At 34.5% G+C, this 19,454-nt stretch overlaps 1 long non-coding RNA gene across 1 annotated transcript in view; it reads left to right on the top strand.

The window, feature by feature from the left end:
• Positions 1 to 4,903, top strand: part of LOC110257022 — a 45,124-nt gene extending 40,221 nt beyond the window's left edge. Inside the window, exon 3 of the long non-coding RNA XR_002339175.1 lies at positions 4,565 to 4,903. This is a non-coding gene — a long non-coding RNA (uncharacterized LOC110257022). The remainder of the gene's footprint in view (positions 1 to 4,564) is intronic.

The following is a 19,454-nucleotide window of genomic DNA, read 5'->3' as shown; positions in this document are numbered from 1 at the left end:
TTTTAAAATATGTTCATTAGTAGAGCGATCATTCTTTTTAAGAGGATATATTTTAATGTGTCATGTATGTTTAAATATGCATACATGATTTACTTGGGGGATATGAGTTTCTATTAATACTAATTAATTTTCAATAATAATAATAACTAGATTCTGTGAAAATTCATATGGCTGGGTCATTTCTTTTGTGATAGAATCTAGATGCCTTGAACCTTAGATAGTCAGCTTTTGTCATTTGCCAGCAATCTTAAAAGTTAACAGGGTAGATCCCAACAAACCACTTGGTTGATTAGTTGTATTAATGAGAGAATGATAGCTCATTTTATGTAATTGTGTATATTTGCAAGGAAGAACTATTAATCTCAAAGGGAGTTCAACTTTCTGGAAGGAAAGTTTTTGGAATAATGTAATATGTTCTTGACTTTGCACATGGTTAGGTATTCTTATTATAGTAGCTATTTTTCATATCGGCTTTTACAAATCTAGTCTTTTAGGAATTTCATTTGACTATTTGCAATGAGGGATGAGGGTTATAACTTCTGAAAAGAAAGTGTATTTTGGAAAAGTTATTTTTATTTTGTTTTCTTAAATAATAAACTAATAATGCAGTTTACCACTTCTACCACAATAGGCTATAAAAACTATGGAATAGGAAGATTTAGAAACTAGAGGAAATTCAGTGGGGTCTTTTGAGGTTAAAGTTAATGAATATTAATGCTAAATAACGCATGTGGAACAGTAAAGAAAGCAATGGATACAACATGTCTATAGAATATGAATAGAAGAGAGAAAATAGATAGTAAATTGCAAACATAAGAAACATGATTACAGGAAGGAAAGAAAATCAAATAAGACTATTCAAAGCTGCTTTCCTTGGCAAGTTTCTTACTTAAAGCAGTGAGAATGAGTTCTATTTTCCATAGTCCATATTATACTAAAGACTTGAAGAGTGTTTAATTCTAGTTCTGCATGCTGTTAAGTATTATTGAAAACCTGTTACATTAAATTTTGAAGTAAAAAATCGACAGACTCCAGGAGCATCCTCTAAAAATCAGTGGGTCCCAACTTTCACCTGGGAAATTTTAGAAGAATGCCCAAACCATACTCCAGTCTTCTAAAATAAGAAACTTCACATGTGGAGTCAGGCTTCAGTAGTCTTTAAATTTCTACAAATGAATCCAGTTGTGATCACATTTATGAATAAAGGCACTAAAGTATTTCTCAAGGTGTGGTCCTTGGGCTTCCTATATTATAGATGTTAATAAGCAAATTCCTGAACTGAACCTCAAATGTCTTCAATCACAATATTTGGTGGTGGGCCTGTGCATTCAGTATTTTTAATAAGCAAGAATTTTTAGTCATATGACATATGTATAATTTAGGCAAATAAAATGATAAAATGAACTGGAAAACTGAATAAATTGAATCTTCTTAAAGAAGTTGATTTTTTTTTCCTGAAGAAAATACTACAAAATAAGAAAGATTCTTTTTAAGTAGAATTTTCTCTCAGAAATGTTACTAACATGTATTTATTTATTTTATTTTCACAAAATTTCTGTAAGGTAAATCCAAGCACCAATTAAGTTCAGAGAAATAACTATTGAGTACAAAATTACAGAGCTAGATTGTAGTAATGGGACCAAGATCTGAATTTGTGTCTTTAAATCTGAATCCTGTGCTTTATCCCATCAGGTGACGAGAATCACCTGATACGTAAGCTTCTCTCTGGTACCATATCTTTCCATCTTCTCTGTAATCTACGACTGTTCTTAGTGCAAACCATTCCCTTTGTCAGCAAACCAATGTCTACCTTTCAGTCTTATAATTTGCTATCCGTAATGATATCCATTTTGTTGTCTCTTGGTAACCTCCTGAATTCAGAGTAGAGGTTAAAGAGGAACAGAATTATGAAAGATCTCAATTATCCTGTTTTCCCTGTTGTTTGTTTCCAGCCACTGAATTTACAGAAATTTAATTTCAATGGCTTTAATCATCATTTAACATACAGTCATAGTTAAAACTTTGGTTTTGTCATTATTGAAGAGTCATTGTTCATTCTCTTTCCCATTCCCACAACACACGTCTTGAAAAAATTAGAGTAATTCTTTTATATTACTGTTTTATAAATAGTTAGAATAATGCTTGTTTTATAAGACATGACAATGATTATTGGGGGATGCCTAGATTTTCTTAATTATTTTTTTATTTAATGATTTTTATTTTTTCCATTATAGCTGGTTTACAGTGTTCTGTCAATTTTCTACCATACAGCAATTGACCCAGTCACACATACACATATATATTCCTTTTTTTTCACATTATCATGCTACATCGTAAGTAACTAGATATAGTTCCCAGTGCTTTACAGTAGGACCTCAATGCTTATCCATTCCAAAGGCAAGAGTTTGCATCTATTAAGCTCCAGTTACCAGTTAATCCCATCCCTCCCTCTCCCTCTTGGCAACCACAAGTCTGTTCTCCATGTCCATGATTTTCTTTTCTGTGGAAAGGTTCATTTGTATTGTACACTAGATTCCAGATATAAGTGATACCATATGGTATTGTTCTTTCTCTTTCTAACTTCACTCAGTATGAGATTCTCTAGTTCCATCCCTGATGCTGCAAAAGGCATTATTCCATTCTTTTTATGACTGAGTAGTATTCCATTGTGCATATATACCACATCTTCCTAATCCAATCACCTGTCGATGGACATTTAGGTTGTTTCCAGCTCTTGGCTGTTGTGAATAGTGCTGCAATGAACATGCGGGTGCCTGTGTCTTTTTCAAGGAAAGTTTTGTCTGGATATATGCCCAGGAGTGGGATTGCTGGATCATGTGGTAGTTCTATGTATAGTTTTCTAGGGTACTTCCATACTATTTTCCATAGTGGTTGTGCCAACTTACATTCCCATCAACAGTGGAGGAAGGTTCCCTTTTCTCCACATCCTCTCCAGTATTTTGTTATTTGTGGACTTATTAATGATGGCCATTCTGACTGGCGTGAGGTAGTACCTCATGGTATTTTTGATTTTCATTTCTCTAATAATCAGTGATGTTGAGCATTTTTTCATATGCTTATTGGCTATCTGTATATCTTCCTTGGAGAAATGTCTATTCAGGTCTTTGCCCATTTTTCCATTGGGTTCTTGACTTTTTTGCTGTTGAGTTGTATAAGCTGTTTGTGTATTTTAGAGATTAATCCCTTGTCAGTTGCATCATTTGAAACTATTTTCTCCCATTCTGTAAGTTGTCTTTTGGAGTGTTTTTATGGTTTCCTTTTCTGTGCAAAAGCTTGTCAGTTTGATTATGTCCCATTGGCTTGTTTTTGCATTTATTTCTGTTGCCTTGGGAGATTGACCTGAGAAAACATTTGTAAGATTGATGTCAGAATATTTTGCCTATGTTCTCTTCCAGTAGTTGGATGGTGTCTTGTCTTAATTCAAGTCTTTAAGCCATTTTGAGTTTATTTTTGTGCATGGTGTGAGGGTGTGTTACAGTTTCATTGATTTACTTGCGGCTGTCCAGTTTTCCCAGCACCAATTGCTGGAAAGACTGTCTTTTCCCCATTTTATATTTTTGCCTCCTTTGTTGAAGATAATTGACCAGAGGTGTCTGGGTTTATTTCTGGGTTCTCTATTCTGTTCCATTGGTCTGTCTGTTTTGGTACCAGTCCACACTGTCATGATGACTGTGGCTTTGTAATATTGCCTGAAGTCTCAGAGAGTTATGCCTCCTGCTTGGTTTTTGTTTCTCAGGATAGCTTTGACAATTTTGGTTCTTTTGTGGTTCCATATAAATTTTTAGACAATTTTTCTAGTTCTGTGAAAAGTGTCAAGGGTAATTTGATAGGGATTGCAGTGAATCTGTAGGTTGCTTTGGGTAGTGTGGCCATTAAATTTTCATCCCTAAAATATTTCTTTTTCCCTCCCACTGATCTTATGTAGTATTTCTGTTGTACTTTCTTGTTACTCACCATCACATCCCATTCTCTTCATTCACAATTTTGATTCTGACTTCAATTGATTCCCTAACCTACTTAGACTTAATGGTTTCTTTATCCAGTATTTTCCACCAGCACTATATTATTTACTCCTTGACTTGGCATCATTCTTTCAACAGCAGCCTCTGGCATATGTAAACTCAGCTGCCATATTTCCTCAGTCCTGGTGTATAGCTCTCAGAAATGTTTGGAGTCAGATAGCTTGATGAAATCTTTTCTCAACTGGGTAGCTCAAAGGCCTTTATTTTTTAATTGGCAATGTAAAATCACTCTTGTTTGAAATCAGCCTTACTCTATAATTACCACAGTGTTTCAGTATCTTTTAAGATTCCTTCAGTTCTTCTATGTCTACAAAATTTTCTAAATGATTCCAACCTTAACTCTCCTTCTCCTTGTATACTTACTTTTTTATCTGGAGCCATTTCATTTTATTTTCTTGTTTTCTTATCTCTTATATTTGTGTAGGTTCTTATGTAAGTTCTTCCAAAGCAATGATAATTTCTATTCATCCATAGTACTTTTAGCATGCAAATCCCACTGCTCTTTTTTTTTTCTTCCATAGATGATAATTCAAAACAAATGGTCAAATGAAAGAATGGTTAAAGCCAGAATTTGAAGAGCTGAGAACTCCAGGACTTTCATGGGGACTCTGATTTCCCACATTCTTCCTTAATTGATCAGCATCAAATTTCTTACAAGATAATTAGGTCAAAATATCTGTATAGACACAAATTCTTGAATGGCAACCTGCGGAGCTCTATGGACCCACTCCGCAAAATGACTTTGTTGGTGAAAATTATTGAAACAATAACAATGTAAAGTCTATTGAAAATGTCTGATGGTCATACCATAAGTAAGAAATATTTATTCAAGACAATTTAATAAATATTGATAAAAGTGCTGAGAATCTGTGGCTTCTGAGCAAAGACCCATTCCCTTAGTCACTCTTGATTTCTCTCCTGCCCAATTCAGCATCAAAGTTGATAATTCTAGGTGGATGCCACCAAGAAAATAGTGCTTCCTCTTTTCCCAATTCCAAGATGAGGGCTCTGCTAGCTCCTCATGACAGGCAGATTGCTAATTTTTCTTATCTACCCCCGGTTCCATGTTGCAGAGGCTCTGTTCCAAAAAATAGAAGGAGCTAATGATGAGCTCTCTTTCTTCACTCAGCTTCCACTGGTAGGGTGAAAGTTTTACCCCAGGGACCACATGCCCAAAAACTAGAGCCTCAGTTACCCACTCCCAGGCTCATTTATAGGAAAGAATTTCCATGACTGGAGAATCAAGCTGAGAGGACAAAAGTTCACTGCTACCACTCAGTGCCATGCCCGAAAAAACAGAGGTGTCACTCAAGGAGAAGCAGACCAGTCCACTGGCTTGTAGCTAAGGAGCAGGTAAGGGGATTTGACAGCAGGGGAGAGATAGCCTTAAGAATAGGGATCTTTGAATCTTTTGCTATTGGAGCTAAATTTATTTGGAACAAAGTGTGAGGACGTTTAAGTTTAAGAGCTTCCATTAAAAAAAAAAAGGATATTTTTGGTATTAAGCAATGAAGCAGGAAGTGGTAAGCAATTAAGAGAAAGTTTTTTACATGAGAGAAATAAGTTAATCATTAATTGATCTAGAAGTTTACCAAAGGGAATGAGAGAAAGAGTCCCCTGGTGTGAGTACAAAACTCTAACACTGACCTCAAATAAATCTAATAGGGACACAAATCTAATAGGATCAGATTGTAGAACAATTTGTGCCTGAGGGTATTGTCAAAAAATAGAGGGATCAGCCAGCACTTAGTGGATGTTAAGAGCTTCCTGTGATAACAATGCAAGCAGTAGCTTAACAGAGAAATCAGGAAAGAGATAGTAAAAGAGACATTTACTAAAACCACTGTCATCATAAAGTGACTGTGCACATGTCCAAGACATTGGACATAATTATAGAGCTCTAAAAAGTTGATTCTTACAGTTTTTGCATGGCTCTTTTTAGAAGGATTGAATTTTGGAGGTTTCCACGCCACCATTTTTTTTTTTCTGACAGAGTTTTTGTCAGTTGATATTTTACAAAATTGTCAAGACAGCAAAGATGTCAAGACATGATAAATAGCAAATAACAAAGATGTCAAGACATAATAAACAATAATCCTTTCAAGATATTATACTGAGGCAGCTGAATATCCACATTTCAGCCAATGAAGTTAGATCCCTTCTTCACACCATACAAAAATTAATTAAAAATGGACCATAAACCCTAAACTATTAACACATATAAAACCATATAAACTAAAAGTATAAAATGCTCAGAGGAAAATAGAGTAATTTCTAGTGACCTTGGATTAGTCAAAGCCTTCTTAGATATGACATCAAAAACATAAAAAAAATCAAAGAAAAAAATTGGTAAGTTTAATGTCATCAAATTTAAAACCTTTTTGCATCACAGTATAATAAAGAAAGTGAAAAGAACAACCTACAGGGTGAAGGTATTTGCAAGTCACATTTGTGATAAAGGACATAATGCAGAATATATCAAGAACACTTGCAGTTCAATAACAAAAAGGCAAAGTACATATATAATGGACAAATATTCTGAATAGACTTTTCTCCATAGAAGATATAAAAATGTCCAACATGCTCATGAAAGTAAGGTTCAGTATCATTAACCATAAGGAAAATGCAAATCAAAACCACAATGAGATACAATTTCACACACTTTAAAGTAGCTGTATTCACAAAGATAAACAATAACAAGTTTTGGCAAGGGTGTGATAATATTGGAATCTTCATACATTTCCGATATGCATCCAAGATGATTTAGCCATTTTAGAAAGATGTTCAGCTGTTCCTCAAAAACTTAAACATTGAGTTACCATTAGACACAGAAATTCCATTCCTAGTTATATACTCAAAAGATAGGAAACGTATATCCATACAAAAACTCGTACATGAATGTTTGTTGCAGCATTACTGACGGTAGTCAAAACTTGCCTTCTCAGTGCCTCTGTGCAATATTTGGGAGTTTTGAAAAAATATTATCACTCATGCCTTGGCTTTGATAGACATAAAAAGAGCAGATGGGTTTTTTTTTAAATTCCTCCTTTGCCTTTTCTCCTTCTCTTGCTCCCTCCTTTTCTAAGAATTAAGAACTTCAAATATATAGTTAATTAAGAATTATTATTATTATTGGATTAATTATTAAAGTGAAATGACTTAGGGATCAATTACTAGACAACCTGTAAACAAAGGTGTGGTAGTAAATTATTTTCCTTTACAGAGCAGTGCTGGGAAAACAGAGTGTATCAGTGGGGGGGGATTGGTCAATTCCTGCTTCCTCTAAGATATTTTAATTCATCATTTTAAAAGCATGAAATAGGTAATATGGGTTAATAGTGAAGGAACATAATAATATATAGAGTTAGAAGCATGGAGCAAGTCATGATAAGACTTTTGCCAAGAGTTTTCTGGGGAAATCATAAGGAAAGTGGCATGATTAGAACTAAACTGCTGAACTGGGGATTCCCTAATGAAAAATTAGAAAGCTTTTAAAAGACCAGTTGATGAGAGTCTTTACTATCCAGCTTAAAATTATAAGGATTGATTTGATAGGCTTTGTACGTGTATGTTTAGGAATCTGATGCATATACCTTATAAAAGATAACACTGTGGTTTTCAATTTATTGGGAATTTGTGAAAATCCTATGTTAAGAAGTCATCATATTTAGCAGCAGTTTTGCTCTATGGAGAAATAGCCTGTGAATGCTGAGGGAGAATAAAGCTGGTCATATTAGCAAGTGTTTTACCCGTATTAGTCTGCCTGAACATCTGGTGCATAATCAAAGTAATCCTGGTTTAAGAGGTCTTTCCCATAGTATGTTTTTAAAAATTTAAGATGATAGGTTGATAAAGGGAAAGTGTGTAATCCATATCCACTGGAATTGAAATTATCTCCATGAAAATAAAAGTATACAGAGAATATGACTTGGAATTTTAAGCATTCAGCAATCAACGCATGCCGTTTTTCATGCATTATCAACATGATTTGTCTGATTAGCTATTTATCAGGTTTCCAGTCTCTGATTTCTTCCTCACTTAGGAGGCACAGTGACACTGGAATCATGGCTAGTTTTAGATTTGGCAGTAGAAACAACCACAAGTATATATGGCCCTCAGACTACTGCCTATGCAGCATTTATGGCCCTGCCTCCCTGGCTTGCTGGGCATTTTTGCTCAAGTCACTATAAACCCTCAGGCACAGTCATTTCAACTGAGTAGGCCAGAGAGAGCATCTAAGAAGATGTGTGTGGTTCTTACATCCCTAGATACTAACAAACATTGGGAAAATCAAGATTTGGGCCTAATCCTTTGACTAAGATCTATATCATTAAAAAAAATTGGCTTAGCCACTTCCCTATGGGCCAACATCTTCCATATGTTCAGTTTTGTATTCACATTTCTATTTAGAATGTTTGGAAGGAGAAAGATACCACTTTTCCATGATTTCTGGATATCAACCCTGCTGCTTTTGATGCTGCTCTCTCTCCTTCCTACCAGAAAAATATTATTCATATCACGACTAATTACTACAAATGTTATACTAATGCTACCTTTCTGATGTTACATTGATGAAACTTGTTTCTATTCCATAATGGTCACAACTAACTGTGCACCAGCTCCTCCACAGGTCTTTCTGCTCCCCAAGAACTGAAAAATATTTCCTCCAGCACTTTCTGCCATTCTAGACAATCTTATCTCTGGTTACATATTTTTAATCCACTCTCTCTTAAGCTTCCCAAGTTATATATTTCTTTTTTTTTTTTTTTCTTTTTAGGGCTGCACCTGTGGCATATGGAGGTTCCTAGGCCAGGGGTCAAATCTGAGCTGCAGCTGCTGGCCTATCTCACCACAACACCAATGCCAAATGCAAGCTGCGTGTGCAAACTACTCCCCAGCTCAGAGCAACGCTGGATTCTTAACTCACTGAGCGAAGCCAGGGATCAAACCTGCCTCCTCATGGATGTTTGTCAGATTCGTTTCTGCTGAGCCACAACAGTAACTCCAATTTTTTTCCCCAAATTATAATATTTTCAGTGGGTTCTTTTTTTTTTTTTTTTGAGACAATTATTCCTGATTTTTCACAGCCTAAGATGTGGAGAATTTAGTAGAACTTGTCCTGTAACAGACCTTATTCTTTTAAATTAAAAAATAACATAACTAAAAATAACTACTGTGTGAGTTGATTAAAGTATACTTTAATAGTTTCAAAGAGCATATTTTCATTATAACATATGAAATACTAAAATCTTTAAAGAATAGAATAAAAATTTCTCAACCAGGTATAAACAAAATAATTATTTTAAAAAACACTGGTTACCATACTGTTCTCATAAGATAGCTTTATATGTGTGTGTGTTTATATCTGATTTTTTCACTTAAAATTTTTGTGTATATATTTATTTCTTACAATTAAAACCTTGAAAATATAATTTGTAATGATAGCATGACACTCTATTGTCTGAATGAATGAAAATTTAACCATTCCTCCTTTGTTTAATATTTTGAATATTTCCAGAATGACTAATTATAAATTAGTCTGTGGTAAACATCTTACTCTAAAGATCATTGATGATTCTTTAGGATATTTTCTTGGCCATTGTATAATTGCTAGTTCACAGAATGTTTGCATTGTTAAGGCTCTTTTATATATACTTTCAAATTATTTCAGGAAGGTGTACCAATTAATAATCCTAGCACAAACTGTATGCCCAATAAACATAAGCCAGATCTTTAAGGATATTGTTTGCTGTATACACATAAACCCACATGCATGCATACACATTAATAATTGTCTTAGTGATCACCAAGTTACTATTTAGAATAAAGTTCTAATAAATATACTTATTTTGCTTTGGTTTGCACATGTTCCCTGACATTGTACTTTTTAAAACCTTTAAGAGAGGAAGAAATTGGCAAAGCTAGGCTAGTATAAAACAAAATTTCCAAAATGCACATAACTGACACTAACTTTAAATAATTCTTTGTTATTCTCTTCTTATCTAATCTTAGGTAAACATTTCTAAGTTCTGGGTAAAGCCTTGTCTTTCCTGTAAATGTCACTTAATACATAAAAGGCTTTTGGTCTTGGCCAGATTTAAGATGAAATATGCTACACATAATTCTTAAAGTGCTGGCTGTTTCATATCTGCATGCCTAAATCATTTTATTATCTGCTTAATAGCAGAACAAATTAGTCATCCTCTCTGATTCTGGTGCACATTATGCTGAGACATGCCCACCCTAATATGCTTTCTGATAAAGTAAATGCTCACCCTGTCAGAGCACAAATCTTATTTGGGCTCCAGGAAAGTCAAGGGAGAGAGAGCTGAGTCTGCAGTAGGACTGCTTACTCCAGGAGAACTGAGATTTATTAGCTGACTTCATTAAATATATGGAAGACCCCAGAACTGAAGGTTAGAAAATTAGGATGCAAACATGAAACCTCTGTATGAAATGAAACAGGTAGCAAAAACAAGAAAGATATATCTTAGCACTTAACAGAGTAAGGAAAGTAGGCTTATTTTGAGTAAAGGCTCAAGCTAACTAAATTAAAAGATATGCTTTTCAGTTAACTTCTTGGTTCAGTAACCTGTGACTATAGGATAAATAACAACACTAATTAAATCTCAGAGAGATATATGGTCGTCAAAAAATATGAAATGAAATCTTAACCCAAATCACAGATTGCTTTATTTACAGATATTATTTCGAGTATGTATTTTGGAGTAAAATTTAAATACTCAAATTTTTTTTGTTTGTTTCTAGGGCTGCACCCACGGCATATGAAGGTTCCCAGGCTAGGGATCTAATCTGAGCTGTGGCCTCTGGCCTACGCCAGAGCCACAGCAATGTGGGATCCGAGCCGCGTCTGTAACTTACACTACAGCTCAAGGCAACGCGGGATCCTTAACCCACTGAGCGAGGTCAGTGATCGAACCCACAACGTCATGTTTCCTAGTTGGGTTTGTTAACAACTGTGCCACAATGGGAACTCCTAAATCCTCAATTTTTTATGTAAACCACTTAGCTACACAATGCTTAATAAGTTTCAACTTGGAACAATTTTCATGCTATATTTCAATGTACTATTAATGAAACAGACATTTCTATAAATTATGTTTTGATATTTTGGAAAGAATTTCAATCAAGAAGTTAAGTAGTAATGATGTAGGTAGCTAAAATGGTCTGTTTTCTGTTTTGTATTGGTTTTTTCCTTGTTTCCCAAGTCTGCTGTCTTATATTGTTTATGGCCATCAGTCAATTTTTCATAGTTGTGGAGAAAACATACTATATTCTGTCCTTTAAAAACACTACTATTTTATGTCCCCTTCTCTGGCCTTTAATACTGTAACTTGGGCATATAAGAATAATTGTGTTGATAGCCTGTAATATTCATTTGCTTTTGACTTGAAAAAATGTCTAAAATGGAGTTAAAGAATAAAACACCTGGAATTAGTTGAAAGAATATCAGCATTATAAGTTTTAATAGATGAATTCCTGACATTAGGGGAAGAAAATGATGTTTCCAAAGGAAGTATGATATCGGCAGTTCTTTGAATTCTGAATCTATTTTATTTCCATTATTTTCTGTTCCAAATTAGTAAAGCAAGTGTGGAGACAGGATTCATGTTAATGAAAATTTAGTAGAGATTAGAAGATATCAAAAACATGGGCCAAGTGACAAGGGCTGGAAAAAAAAAATCCATTAGGGGTAAGCCTTAAGAGTTTATAGTCAGAGCTAAATCCATGAAGTATATAGCTAGTGATCATGGTTTCATCCTTTACATTTTCCTTATTTATAGTTTGCTTCTTCTAAACCTTGTCCACAATGTGCAAAATATATAGTCTTTGCCCTGTAGCAACAGAGCTTCAGTCTATTGCATGTAGGGATAGTTGAAGGCCATATGCGAAGGAGACTGAAGAAGCTGCTGAAAAGAGTCTTTAGATAGAAGTTTATTTTTGTGCTGTTTATTTGTGTTCTCACAGTGATTTGGGTGGAAGAGATTGCTTCTGCACCCTTCCAAGCTATGGTATAGGGGATTCAAGAATTTCTTTAATACATCTATGTTTGAGAATACAGTCATTGGTACTTAGCAAACAACTGTTAAAAGGAGCACCTGTCTGATGGACTAAAGACATATGGAAACTTTATCAAGGAGCAGTTCCGCTTATACTGAATTTGGACCACACAAGAGGGATCTTGCCTGAAGTCATCCTAAAATGAATTTTGCTGAAGATGACTGTCTGAAATTACAGATAATCCACTAAAGTCTGGTGGACCATTAAAATCTTGAACCTAAGGAAGAGTCATAGGGGCTATTCAGAGGACAGACTGTGTTCTGCACCGAAAGAGCTGTGTTCTGTCTTGACACAGCTTTGCTTGTGCTGAAGGAAAAAATGTTCCACTAGAATAAATGATGGCTGTTTTTTATTGACATCTGAAACATCTAATAGAATGTTAGAACTATACCAGCTGTGGGACATTGTACTTCTTAATTCCTAATGCCTTTTTCCCTTGTGTCTAATCTGGGAAGAATCAATGAAGAGTACATTGAGTAACGTACTAGAAGGAGGAAGTTGGTGAAGTTTGAAGAAAATAATACTTTCAAAGGGATAATTTACTTATTTAATTATACTTTCTCAGCCCCATCATTGCTTAGAACTTTGATCTGTTTCATATCTAAGTTGATGGTGAAATTTTTCTTTCTAGTTTCCATGGAAAGAGATTCATCTTCCTCTCCTGACTTTCCAATCTAATTTTTTTCTTTTCACATTTATTTTTCAAGCAACAAGAAAAGAGGTAAGAGTATTATTTGAGTCAGTTTCAGAAGTCCTTGAAAACAAGATTAACCTTAGATTTAGACTAACAATGCAAATTAAAATTAACAGGAATTGCTTATGTTTAAATATATACATGAGGGAAAATGAAGAACAGATGACTTGAAGATAATTCCAGGAGGTGGTCTATCATTTTTAAGAATTCAAATTCTGTTACTAACAGAGATGGGTTAAATTCTAACTCTAACACAAAAACTTGAAACAGTTACTAAACTTCTCAGTGCTTTGCTTTTCTCATATGGAGATAAGGAATAGCTTTAGTATGTATCTCTTGGGGATCTTGTAAAGATTAAGGAGGTAGTTTACATAACATACTTTGCAGAGGATTTGGGGCATAATAAGTAATTAAAAATGGTAGGTGCTATTATCATCAACATCATTGTTACTACCACCACCACCAGTTGAATTCTTCCATGGCAGCTTAAATCTCAGATATTGATTGACTCCCAAATGAATTTGCCGTATTACCTCAGAATTTCCAGTGTAAGCTAAGCAAATTCAAATTGATTAATATGAGGCTATTTTAATAACAATCAAACTGACCAAATATCTCCCCCTCCCAATTCCCACCAGTTTTAAAGTAATGTTAGAAGGAATCCTGTCCTAGCTTCCCATTTCTTTTCTCAGTAATGCAAGATAATCATGTCACAGAAGCTATTACGTATTTCCCATTATATAGATACTGCTAATTTGGGATTTACTAGTTGTCAGTCACTATACAATATACTTTACAAATATCATGTTTAAACCTTGGAATAAGCTCCCCTTCCAAAGTAGATATTATTATCCCTATTTTACAGATGAGGATTCTGAAGCTCATAGAGATTAAATAGCTTATGAAAATTCACACACATTGAAACCACTTAGTGATAGGATTTAAACATATTTTCTGACTCTGAAGATTATTCTTTACCATGAAGTGGTATATTTTATTGGGACTTTTTTGACGCAGGTTATATGGTTCTTTTTAGATCACTTGGTGTTTAATCCACTGTGTTGTTATTTTTTCTTTTTAACTGAAATATAGTTAATGCACAGTATTATATGTTACATGGTGCAATAGAGTGCTTCACAATTTTTAAAGGTTATCCTCCATTTGTAGTTGTTATAAAATATTGGCTATATTCCCTGTGTTAGACAATATATCTTTATAGGTTTATATATACACACATACATAAACATAGTACTTCTTAATCCTTTCTCATTGTGTTATTTTTTGTGAAGCAGTAATGTGCATAACAGATACTCTTTGTCCATCCATAGTCATCTCATCTAACATTGCCCTAATTTTTATTCAATTATTAACTTTCCAGCATCCCTTAGCATCCCAAATTCCTGATGCCTACAAAGTTCCTCATCTCTTATCTATTGTGAACATTACTAGGTAAGGAAACAAGTTGAAAGCTCAACTTTTGACACAGCAGCAATTGTATGTGGTAACTAAATGGCTGCACCAAAATATTGGTCTTAAAATGTGGTAGAAAGGCAGACATACAAAAATACAACATTCAGCTTAACTACTATATGGTTCCTGACTTTCCCTGAGTTCAAGATGGCCCTAGTCAATTATATTGTGTACTGAAATGCCAAAAATTTCCATATTAAGGACCAATAGTTCTTACCACAGAGACTCAGCCTGTGGCCAAATGATTTGTTTGACTTTTGACTGCCTGCCCTAAGGTGTGTTTGTTTGGTCAAAAAGCAATCTATGTAGATATCACAGACTTTTTTTCAGAACTTGTCCTCAACTCAGAGGAAAAATATATATTAAATCTTGAGAAGTATGCCAAGGGAAAGTACTTTACTTCAAAGCCAAGTAATTTCTGATTAAGGAATTTGGCAAAAAAATAAAGCCTATCCCTCAAATTTCTAATGTGCAATTTATCTTTTTCATTTTTTCATTCAAGTATAGGGCCTATGTCCTGTCCTACTTCTTTCAATAGCATGACCTCATGAAAATAGTTTTGTTTCAATGACATAAATATGTTTTTATCTTCTCAGAAAAATCTGAAAAATATTGTTATTTAAAAAAAAAAAAAGATTGTTGAGCTTAACTGAGGAATGGTATAGTACTCTCTTATCATTTATTTTAATGATAATCTGAGAGCCTAGCCTAATCTAGAACCAGTCCATTTCTGTTCCCTCTTCTTTAAGTGTGGACTCCCACACATTCCTTTATTGTAAATGGACTTCATTCTAAAATAAAATTGCCCTAAGGAAATGCATATGATGGTGCACTTTTGGATATATCAAAACATGCTGCTTCAGAAAATTAAAATACATTCTTAAAATGATTGCTAGCAATTGAAGGCAAAAATCTTATAGTTTATTGATAATAATGCTATAACTCCCCAATTCTCTAATCCCGCTCCCCTTCCTCCTCTTGCTGTTCCAACTGGGAAAAATATATAGCATCATAAATACTAGGTACGGGATCAATAACATAAAGACAGCAGCCCTCTAGGAGAAGGTATTTAGGCAGTAGCAAAGAAGAGGTTTGTTCATAGGAGGGTTTTATCTCTTGTTAGATTCTACTCTTAGCTGACATCTGTTGGTGGAGTCACTTTTAAGTTTAAGGTAGTTCACACAGGAAAGTCCCTGTTCATTAACCCTAAGTTCTGTGCTTTCTTTAGAAACAGTATTACAGAGACATTAAAAGTCACCACATAGTTTTTAATACCAACCCTGTTACTTAGCAGTATTTGTAAGTCCTTTTGGGACTTAGATTGTACATCAGTAAAAATAGAGATAATAGTTCATATTTCATAGGGTTATATTGCAAAGTGTCTGACACATAATCTTTGCTTCATAAATGCTAGCAATTACTATCCATTATTCTTATTACCAACATGATAGATCAGTTATGTGTCCTTGAATGCCCATATTCTTGCTTACCAGTCATACTTATAAGAACATATGTTGGAATAAAAATTGATAAATAAATTGATAAAAGAGCTATAAAATGGGCTTCATTCTACAATAAAGAAGTAAAGGATATGAATGGTCCATTCTCTCTTTCACTCTAACTTAATCAAATTTAAGAAGCCTATAATGAGAAGCAAAGTCTGCGTGCATTGGAACAGGTTATGTTGTATTACAGAGGCCAGTAAAAGACTAAGAACAGGCCAGGGACCGCTCCCTTCATCTGTGGGAAAATCAAAATCTATGGCACAAGCTAATGTTTTACTCAGTTAAGACTATCACAATATCTTTTTTTTTTTTTTTTCTTTTTTAAGGTGGGGTTTAAAATTGTAATGTTATAGAAGAGTCGAGTCGAAATGGACCTTGGTGATCACCTCACCAATGTCTGAATTTTATAGATGAAAGAACTGGCAAGTTCCCGTCATGGCTCAGTGGTTAATGACCCTGCTAGGATCCATAACGATGTGGGTTCGCTCCCTGGCCTCATTCAATGGGTTAAGGATATGGCGTTGCCATGAGCTGTGGTGCATGTTGCAGACGCGGCTTGGTTCTGGCATTGCTGCAGCTGTGGCATAGCTGCTATTTGATCCCTAGCCTGGGAACCTCCATATCTGCATATGCCATGCACGCAGCCCTAAAAAGACAAAAGATAAAAAAATAAAAAATAAAAAAAAGACAAAGAAAGAAATAACTGAGGCCAGAGTCAAAGTATAATTTGTTCAGGGTCACTCAATTGGCCAGTGGCAGAGATGAAAAAGAAATCTGGTCATAGCCGGTGTAGATAGGAAAGTTTTATATCTACAGATCTTAGAGTTTTAATAAAAAGCGGCTGGAGGCATGAGTATATTTTGTTATTTTCTGAAAGAAAAATGAATCTGCAGATAGTTTTATTCTAACAGAACAATATTCCATCCAAATTAGGTTCAGAAGCTGTCAACAATAAAATAATTCTACCAACTATTTAAAGTACAATTATTACTGTGAAATACTTAGTCTAAGGATGTTTTTATATCACACCAAAACATCTGGACACTTCAATCAACTGGGCATATTTACATTTTATAGACAGATCCTAAGTGATATAGCAAATTTAGAATTTTTGTTTTTTAATCAAGGGACTAAGTATCATATATGTTTGAAACAAGCCACATTTTATTAGAGTTAATAATCAGTTTATAATAAATTTGCTCATCACTACTCTGATTTATTATGAATTTAAGTTTTAATTCCCAGAAGCCAGATTTTTTTTTCCCTCATACGGAAGTTCTATACTGGGACAGATAAGGAAGAACAGGATATATAGATGTAATCTTTATGTTTTGTCAGTAAAGATAAATTATATAAATTGCCAGAGAAGCATAACTAGTTAATTTTTCTACTAATATCATGCTTGGTTTTAGGATATATTTCTTGAGAAATAGCCCTCTTCTAAATAAATAACCATCTTTCAAGAAATGAAGCCAGAAACTCCAACCTTTCCTTTCTCTTCCAGTTCCATTCTCAGATATTCTTTAAAGGATAAAAGTTGCCTTCTTTAGCAGGCAACTTTTCTTAATTTCACCATTCAGTATGTATTTAATTTACTCAGTAAATATTTATTTCGCTTGAACTATTTATCAGACAGTGTGCTACTTGTTGGGTGTATAACAGTGAACAATTTAGATGGCCCTTAACTTCGGAGATTTTGGCAATTGATATGGGTACAGAGAGGTAATTGCACCATGTGTAATAAGAATCATGACAGAAGAGAAAACAGAGTGCTGAGGGACAAGAGAAAAGGCATCTCGTATAGCTTTGTGTGTCTTTCACAAAGTCATGTCAAATGAAGAGGGAGGGTTGAAGGAGGAAAAGAGGAAGGGAGGGAGAAATGGAGAGAGGGAGGAAGGGAGGAATGGAGAAAGGGAGGAAGGATGGAGGGAGGCAGGGAGGAAGGAAGAAAAAGAGAGAAAAGAGAGGAAGGATGGAGGGAGGGAGGGAAGATGGAAGCTGAAAAAACATTTTTGAAAGCTGAAAGGCAATGTTGAGGTGCCAAATGGAGTTGATATAAGATTAAAGTAGTAAGGAGATGTACTACAGAAATAAACAAAATTTGCAAAGTGAGTCTAGTAGGTGTGGCTGAAAATTTGCACCATTTTCATAATGACACTGGGAAGGAGCTGAAAGGTTTTAGACAGCAGAATGGGCATCTCATTTCACAGCAGAGTGGATATTCACACCAACTCATTTTCCCAGTGTCATATTCTTCCTTTGATTGTTAATTTTTTTTAATGTATATCTCAATTACCCAAGAATAATTCAGGATATGATAAGTCAAGAACTGTGCCTTATATTCCTCATGTTTAGATGCTGTGCAGTACTTTTAAAATTATGATGAAATGTATCTTTATAATTTTAAATATTTAATATTCATCATGCATTATGTTCTTTCCACATATTTAAATAAATGATAAAATTGTAAAAACCAACTTTAAAATGTATGAGGGATGGACCCGTGGTTAATTAAGAATTCTTTTAGTAGTTACCCAAGCAAAACATTTAAAGACCACTGTTTTGCCTTACATTTGGTTTAGTTTTACTGGATACCTGAAAATCAAATTGTAATGCTATTATTGAAATAGGTAGAAAAACAAATACAAGTTCATATAAAGGCAGAAAACCAGGCAGACTGAGAGATAAGTGGAAATTATTGGCAAGATATGAATTGGCAGGAAGTTGGTGACCTCCATATACAGTTAATTCTAGGCTGCAAGGACTCAAAATATAAAATACCTCTTACTACACAGAGCACACACTGTAGTTATAGCATCTGTATGGCCCTTTCAGGATGGAGGTGTTCCTTCCTTCACCTGTTGTTCTAGGAAACTGGCTTTGTCTGAAAAGTGTTGTCCTGCCTGAGGTCATACCCTCCCTCTTCCTGGATTGACCTGTGTCTAAGGACTGATAGATATAATGACACAGATTTATGGGCCCCCCTCCTCTTTCCTTAATCTAACCATGGCCAAAGGGTCTTTCCAGTTTCAGAACTTCCATTAGCATCAGTTGAGGCCTCTCTTGAATCTACATGGCAAATTCTCCCTTTGCCCAGTACTACTTGTTTAACTCCTTCATAGATATTTTAATCAAGTGCCCTCCCTGATAAAATTTGTGCATGCCTATCTCAGTTTCAGAATCTGTTTCCTGGGAAACATAGCCTAAAACATTTTGTTGGAAAGTTATTAGAATTCCCAAAATTTGGTCACAGAGTAAACTACATCTGATTCTAATGATCCTAAATTAGATTCAATACTAATTGATAAATAAGAGTTTAAAATAAAGAAAGTCCTTCATTTAAGCATGATATTTTCTGTGATTTTATATTTGTAAGAAAACATTACTATCTTCATGGGAACCATTTAACCCCATTTTGTTACAGTATGGACAAAATCCATAGAAAAATGATAAAAATAAAATTACCACTAGTCTCAAAATGCTGTGACAGTTTCAAATGTTTATTGGTTATGTGACTTTGAAGATATTTTTGTATCTTTAAAAAAAGATGCTTGTTGGAATGGGAAACAATTCAAAGCAAAAGTTTTCTCAAGAATCCCTTCTTCCTTGATAGCCCCTAGAAAATCCCAGTCTACATGAATTTGTTTAGTATTTTACTAG

Source organism: Sus scrofa, chromosome 1 (assembly GCF_000003025.6).
Source record: "Sus scrofa isolate TJ Tabasco breed Duroc chromosome 1, Sscrofa11.1, whole genome shotgun sequence".
Taxonomy (NCBI): domain Eukaryota; kingdom Metazoa; phylum Chordata; class Mammalia; order Artiodactyla; family Suidae; genus Sus; species Sus scrofa.
Note: the sequence above shows the minus strand (reverse complement) of the source record. Positions and strands in the feature narration are given on the sequence as shown.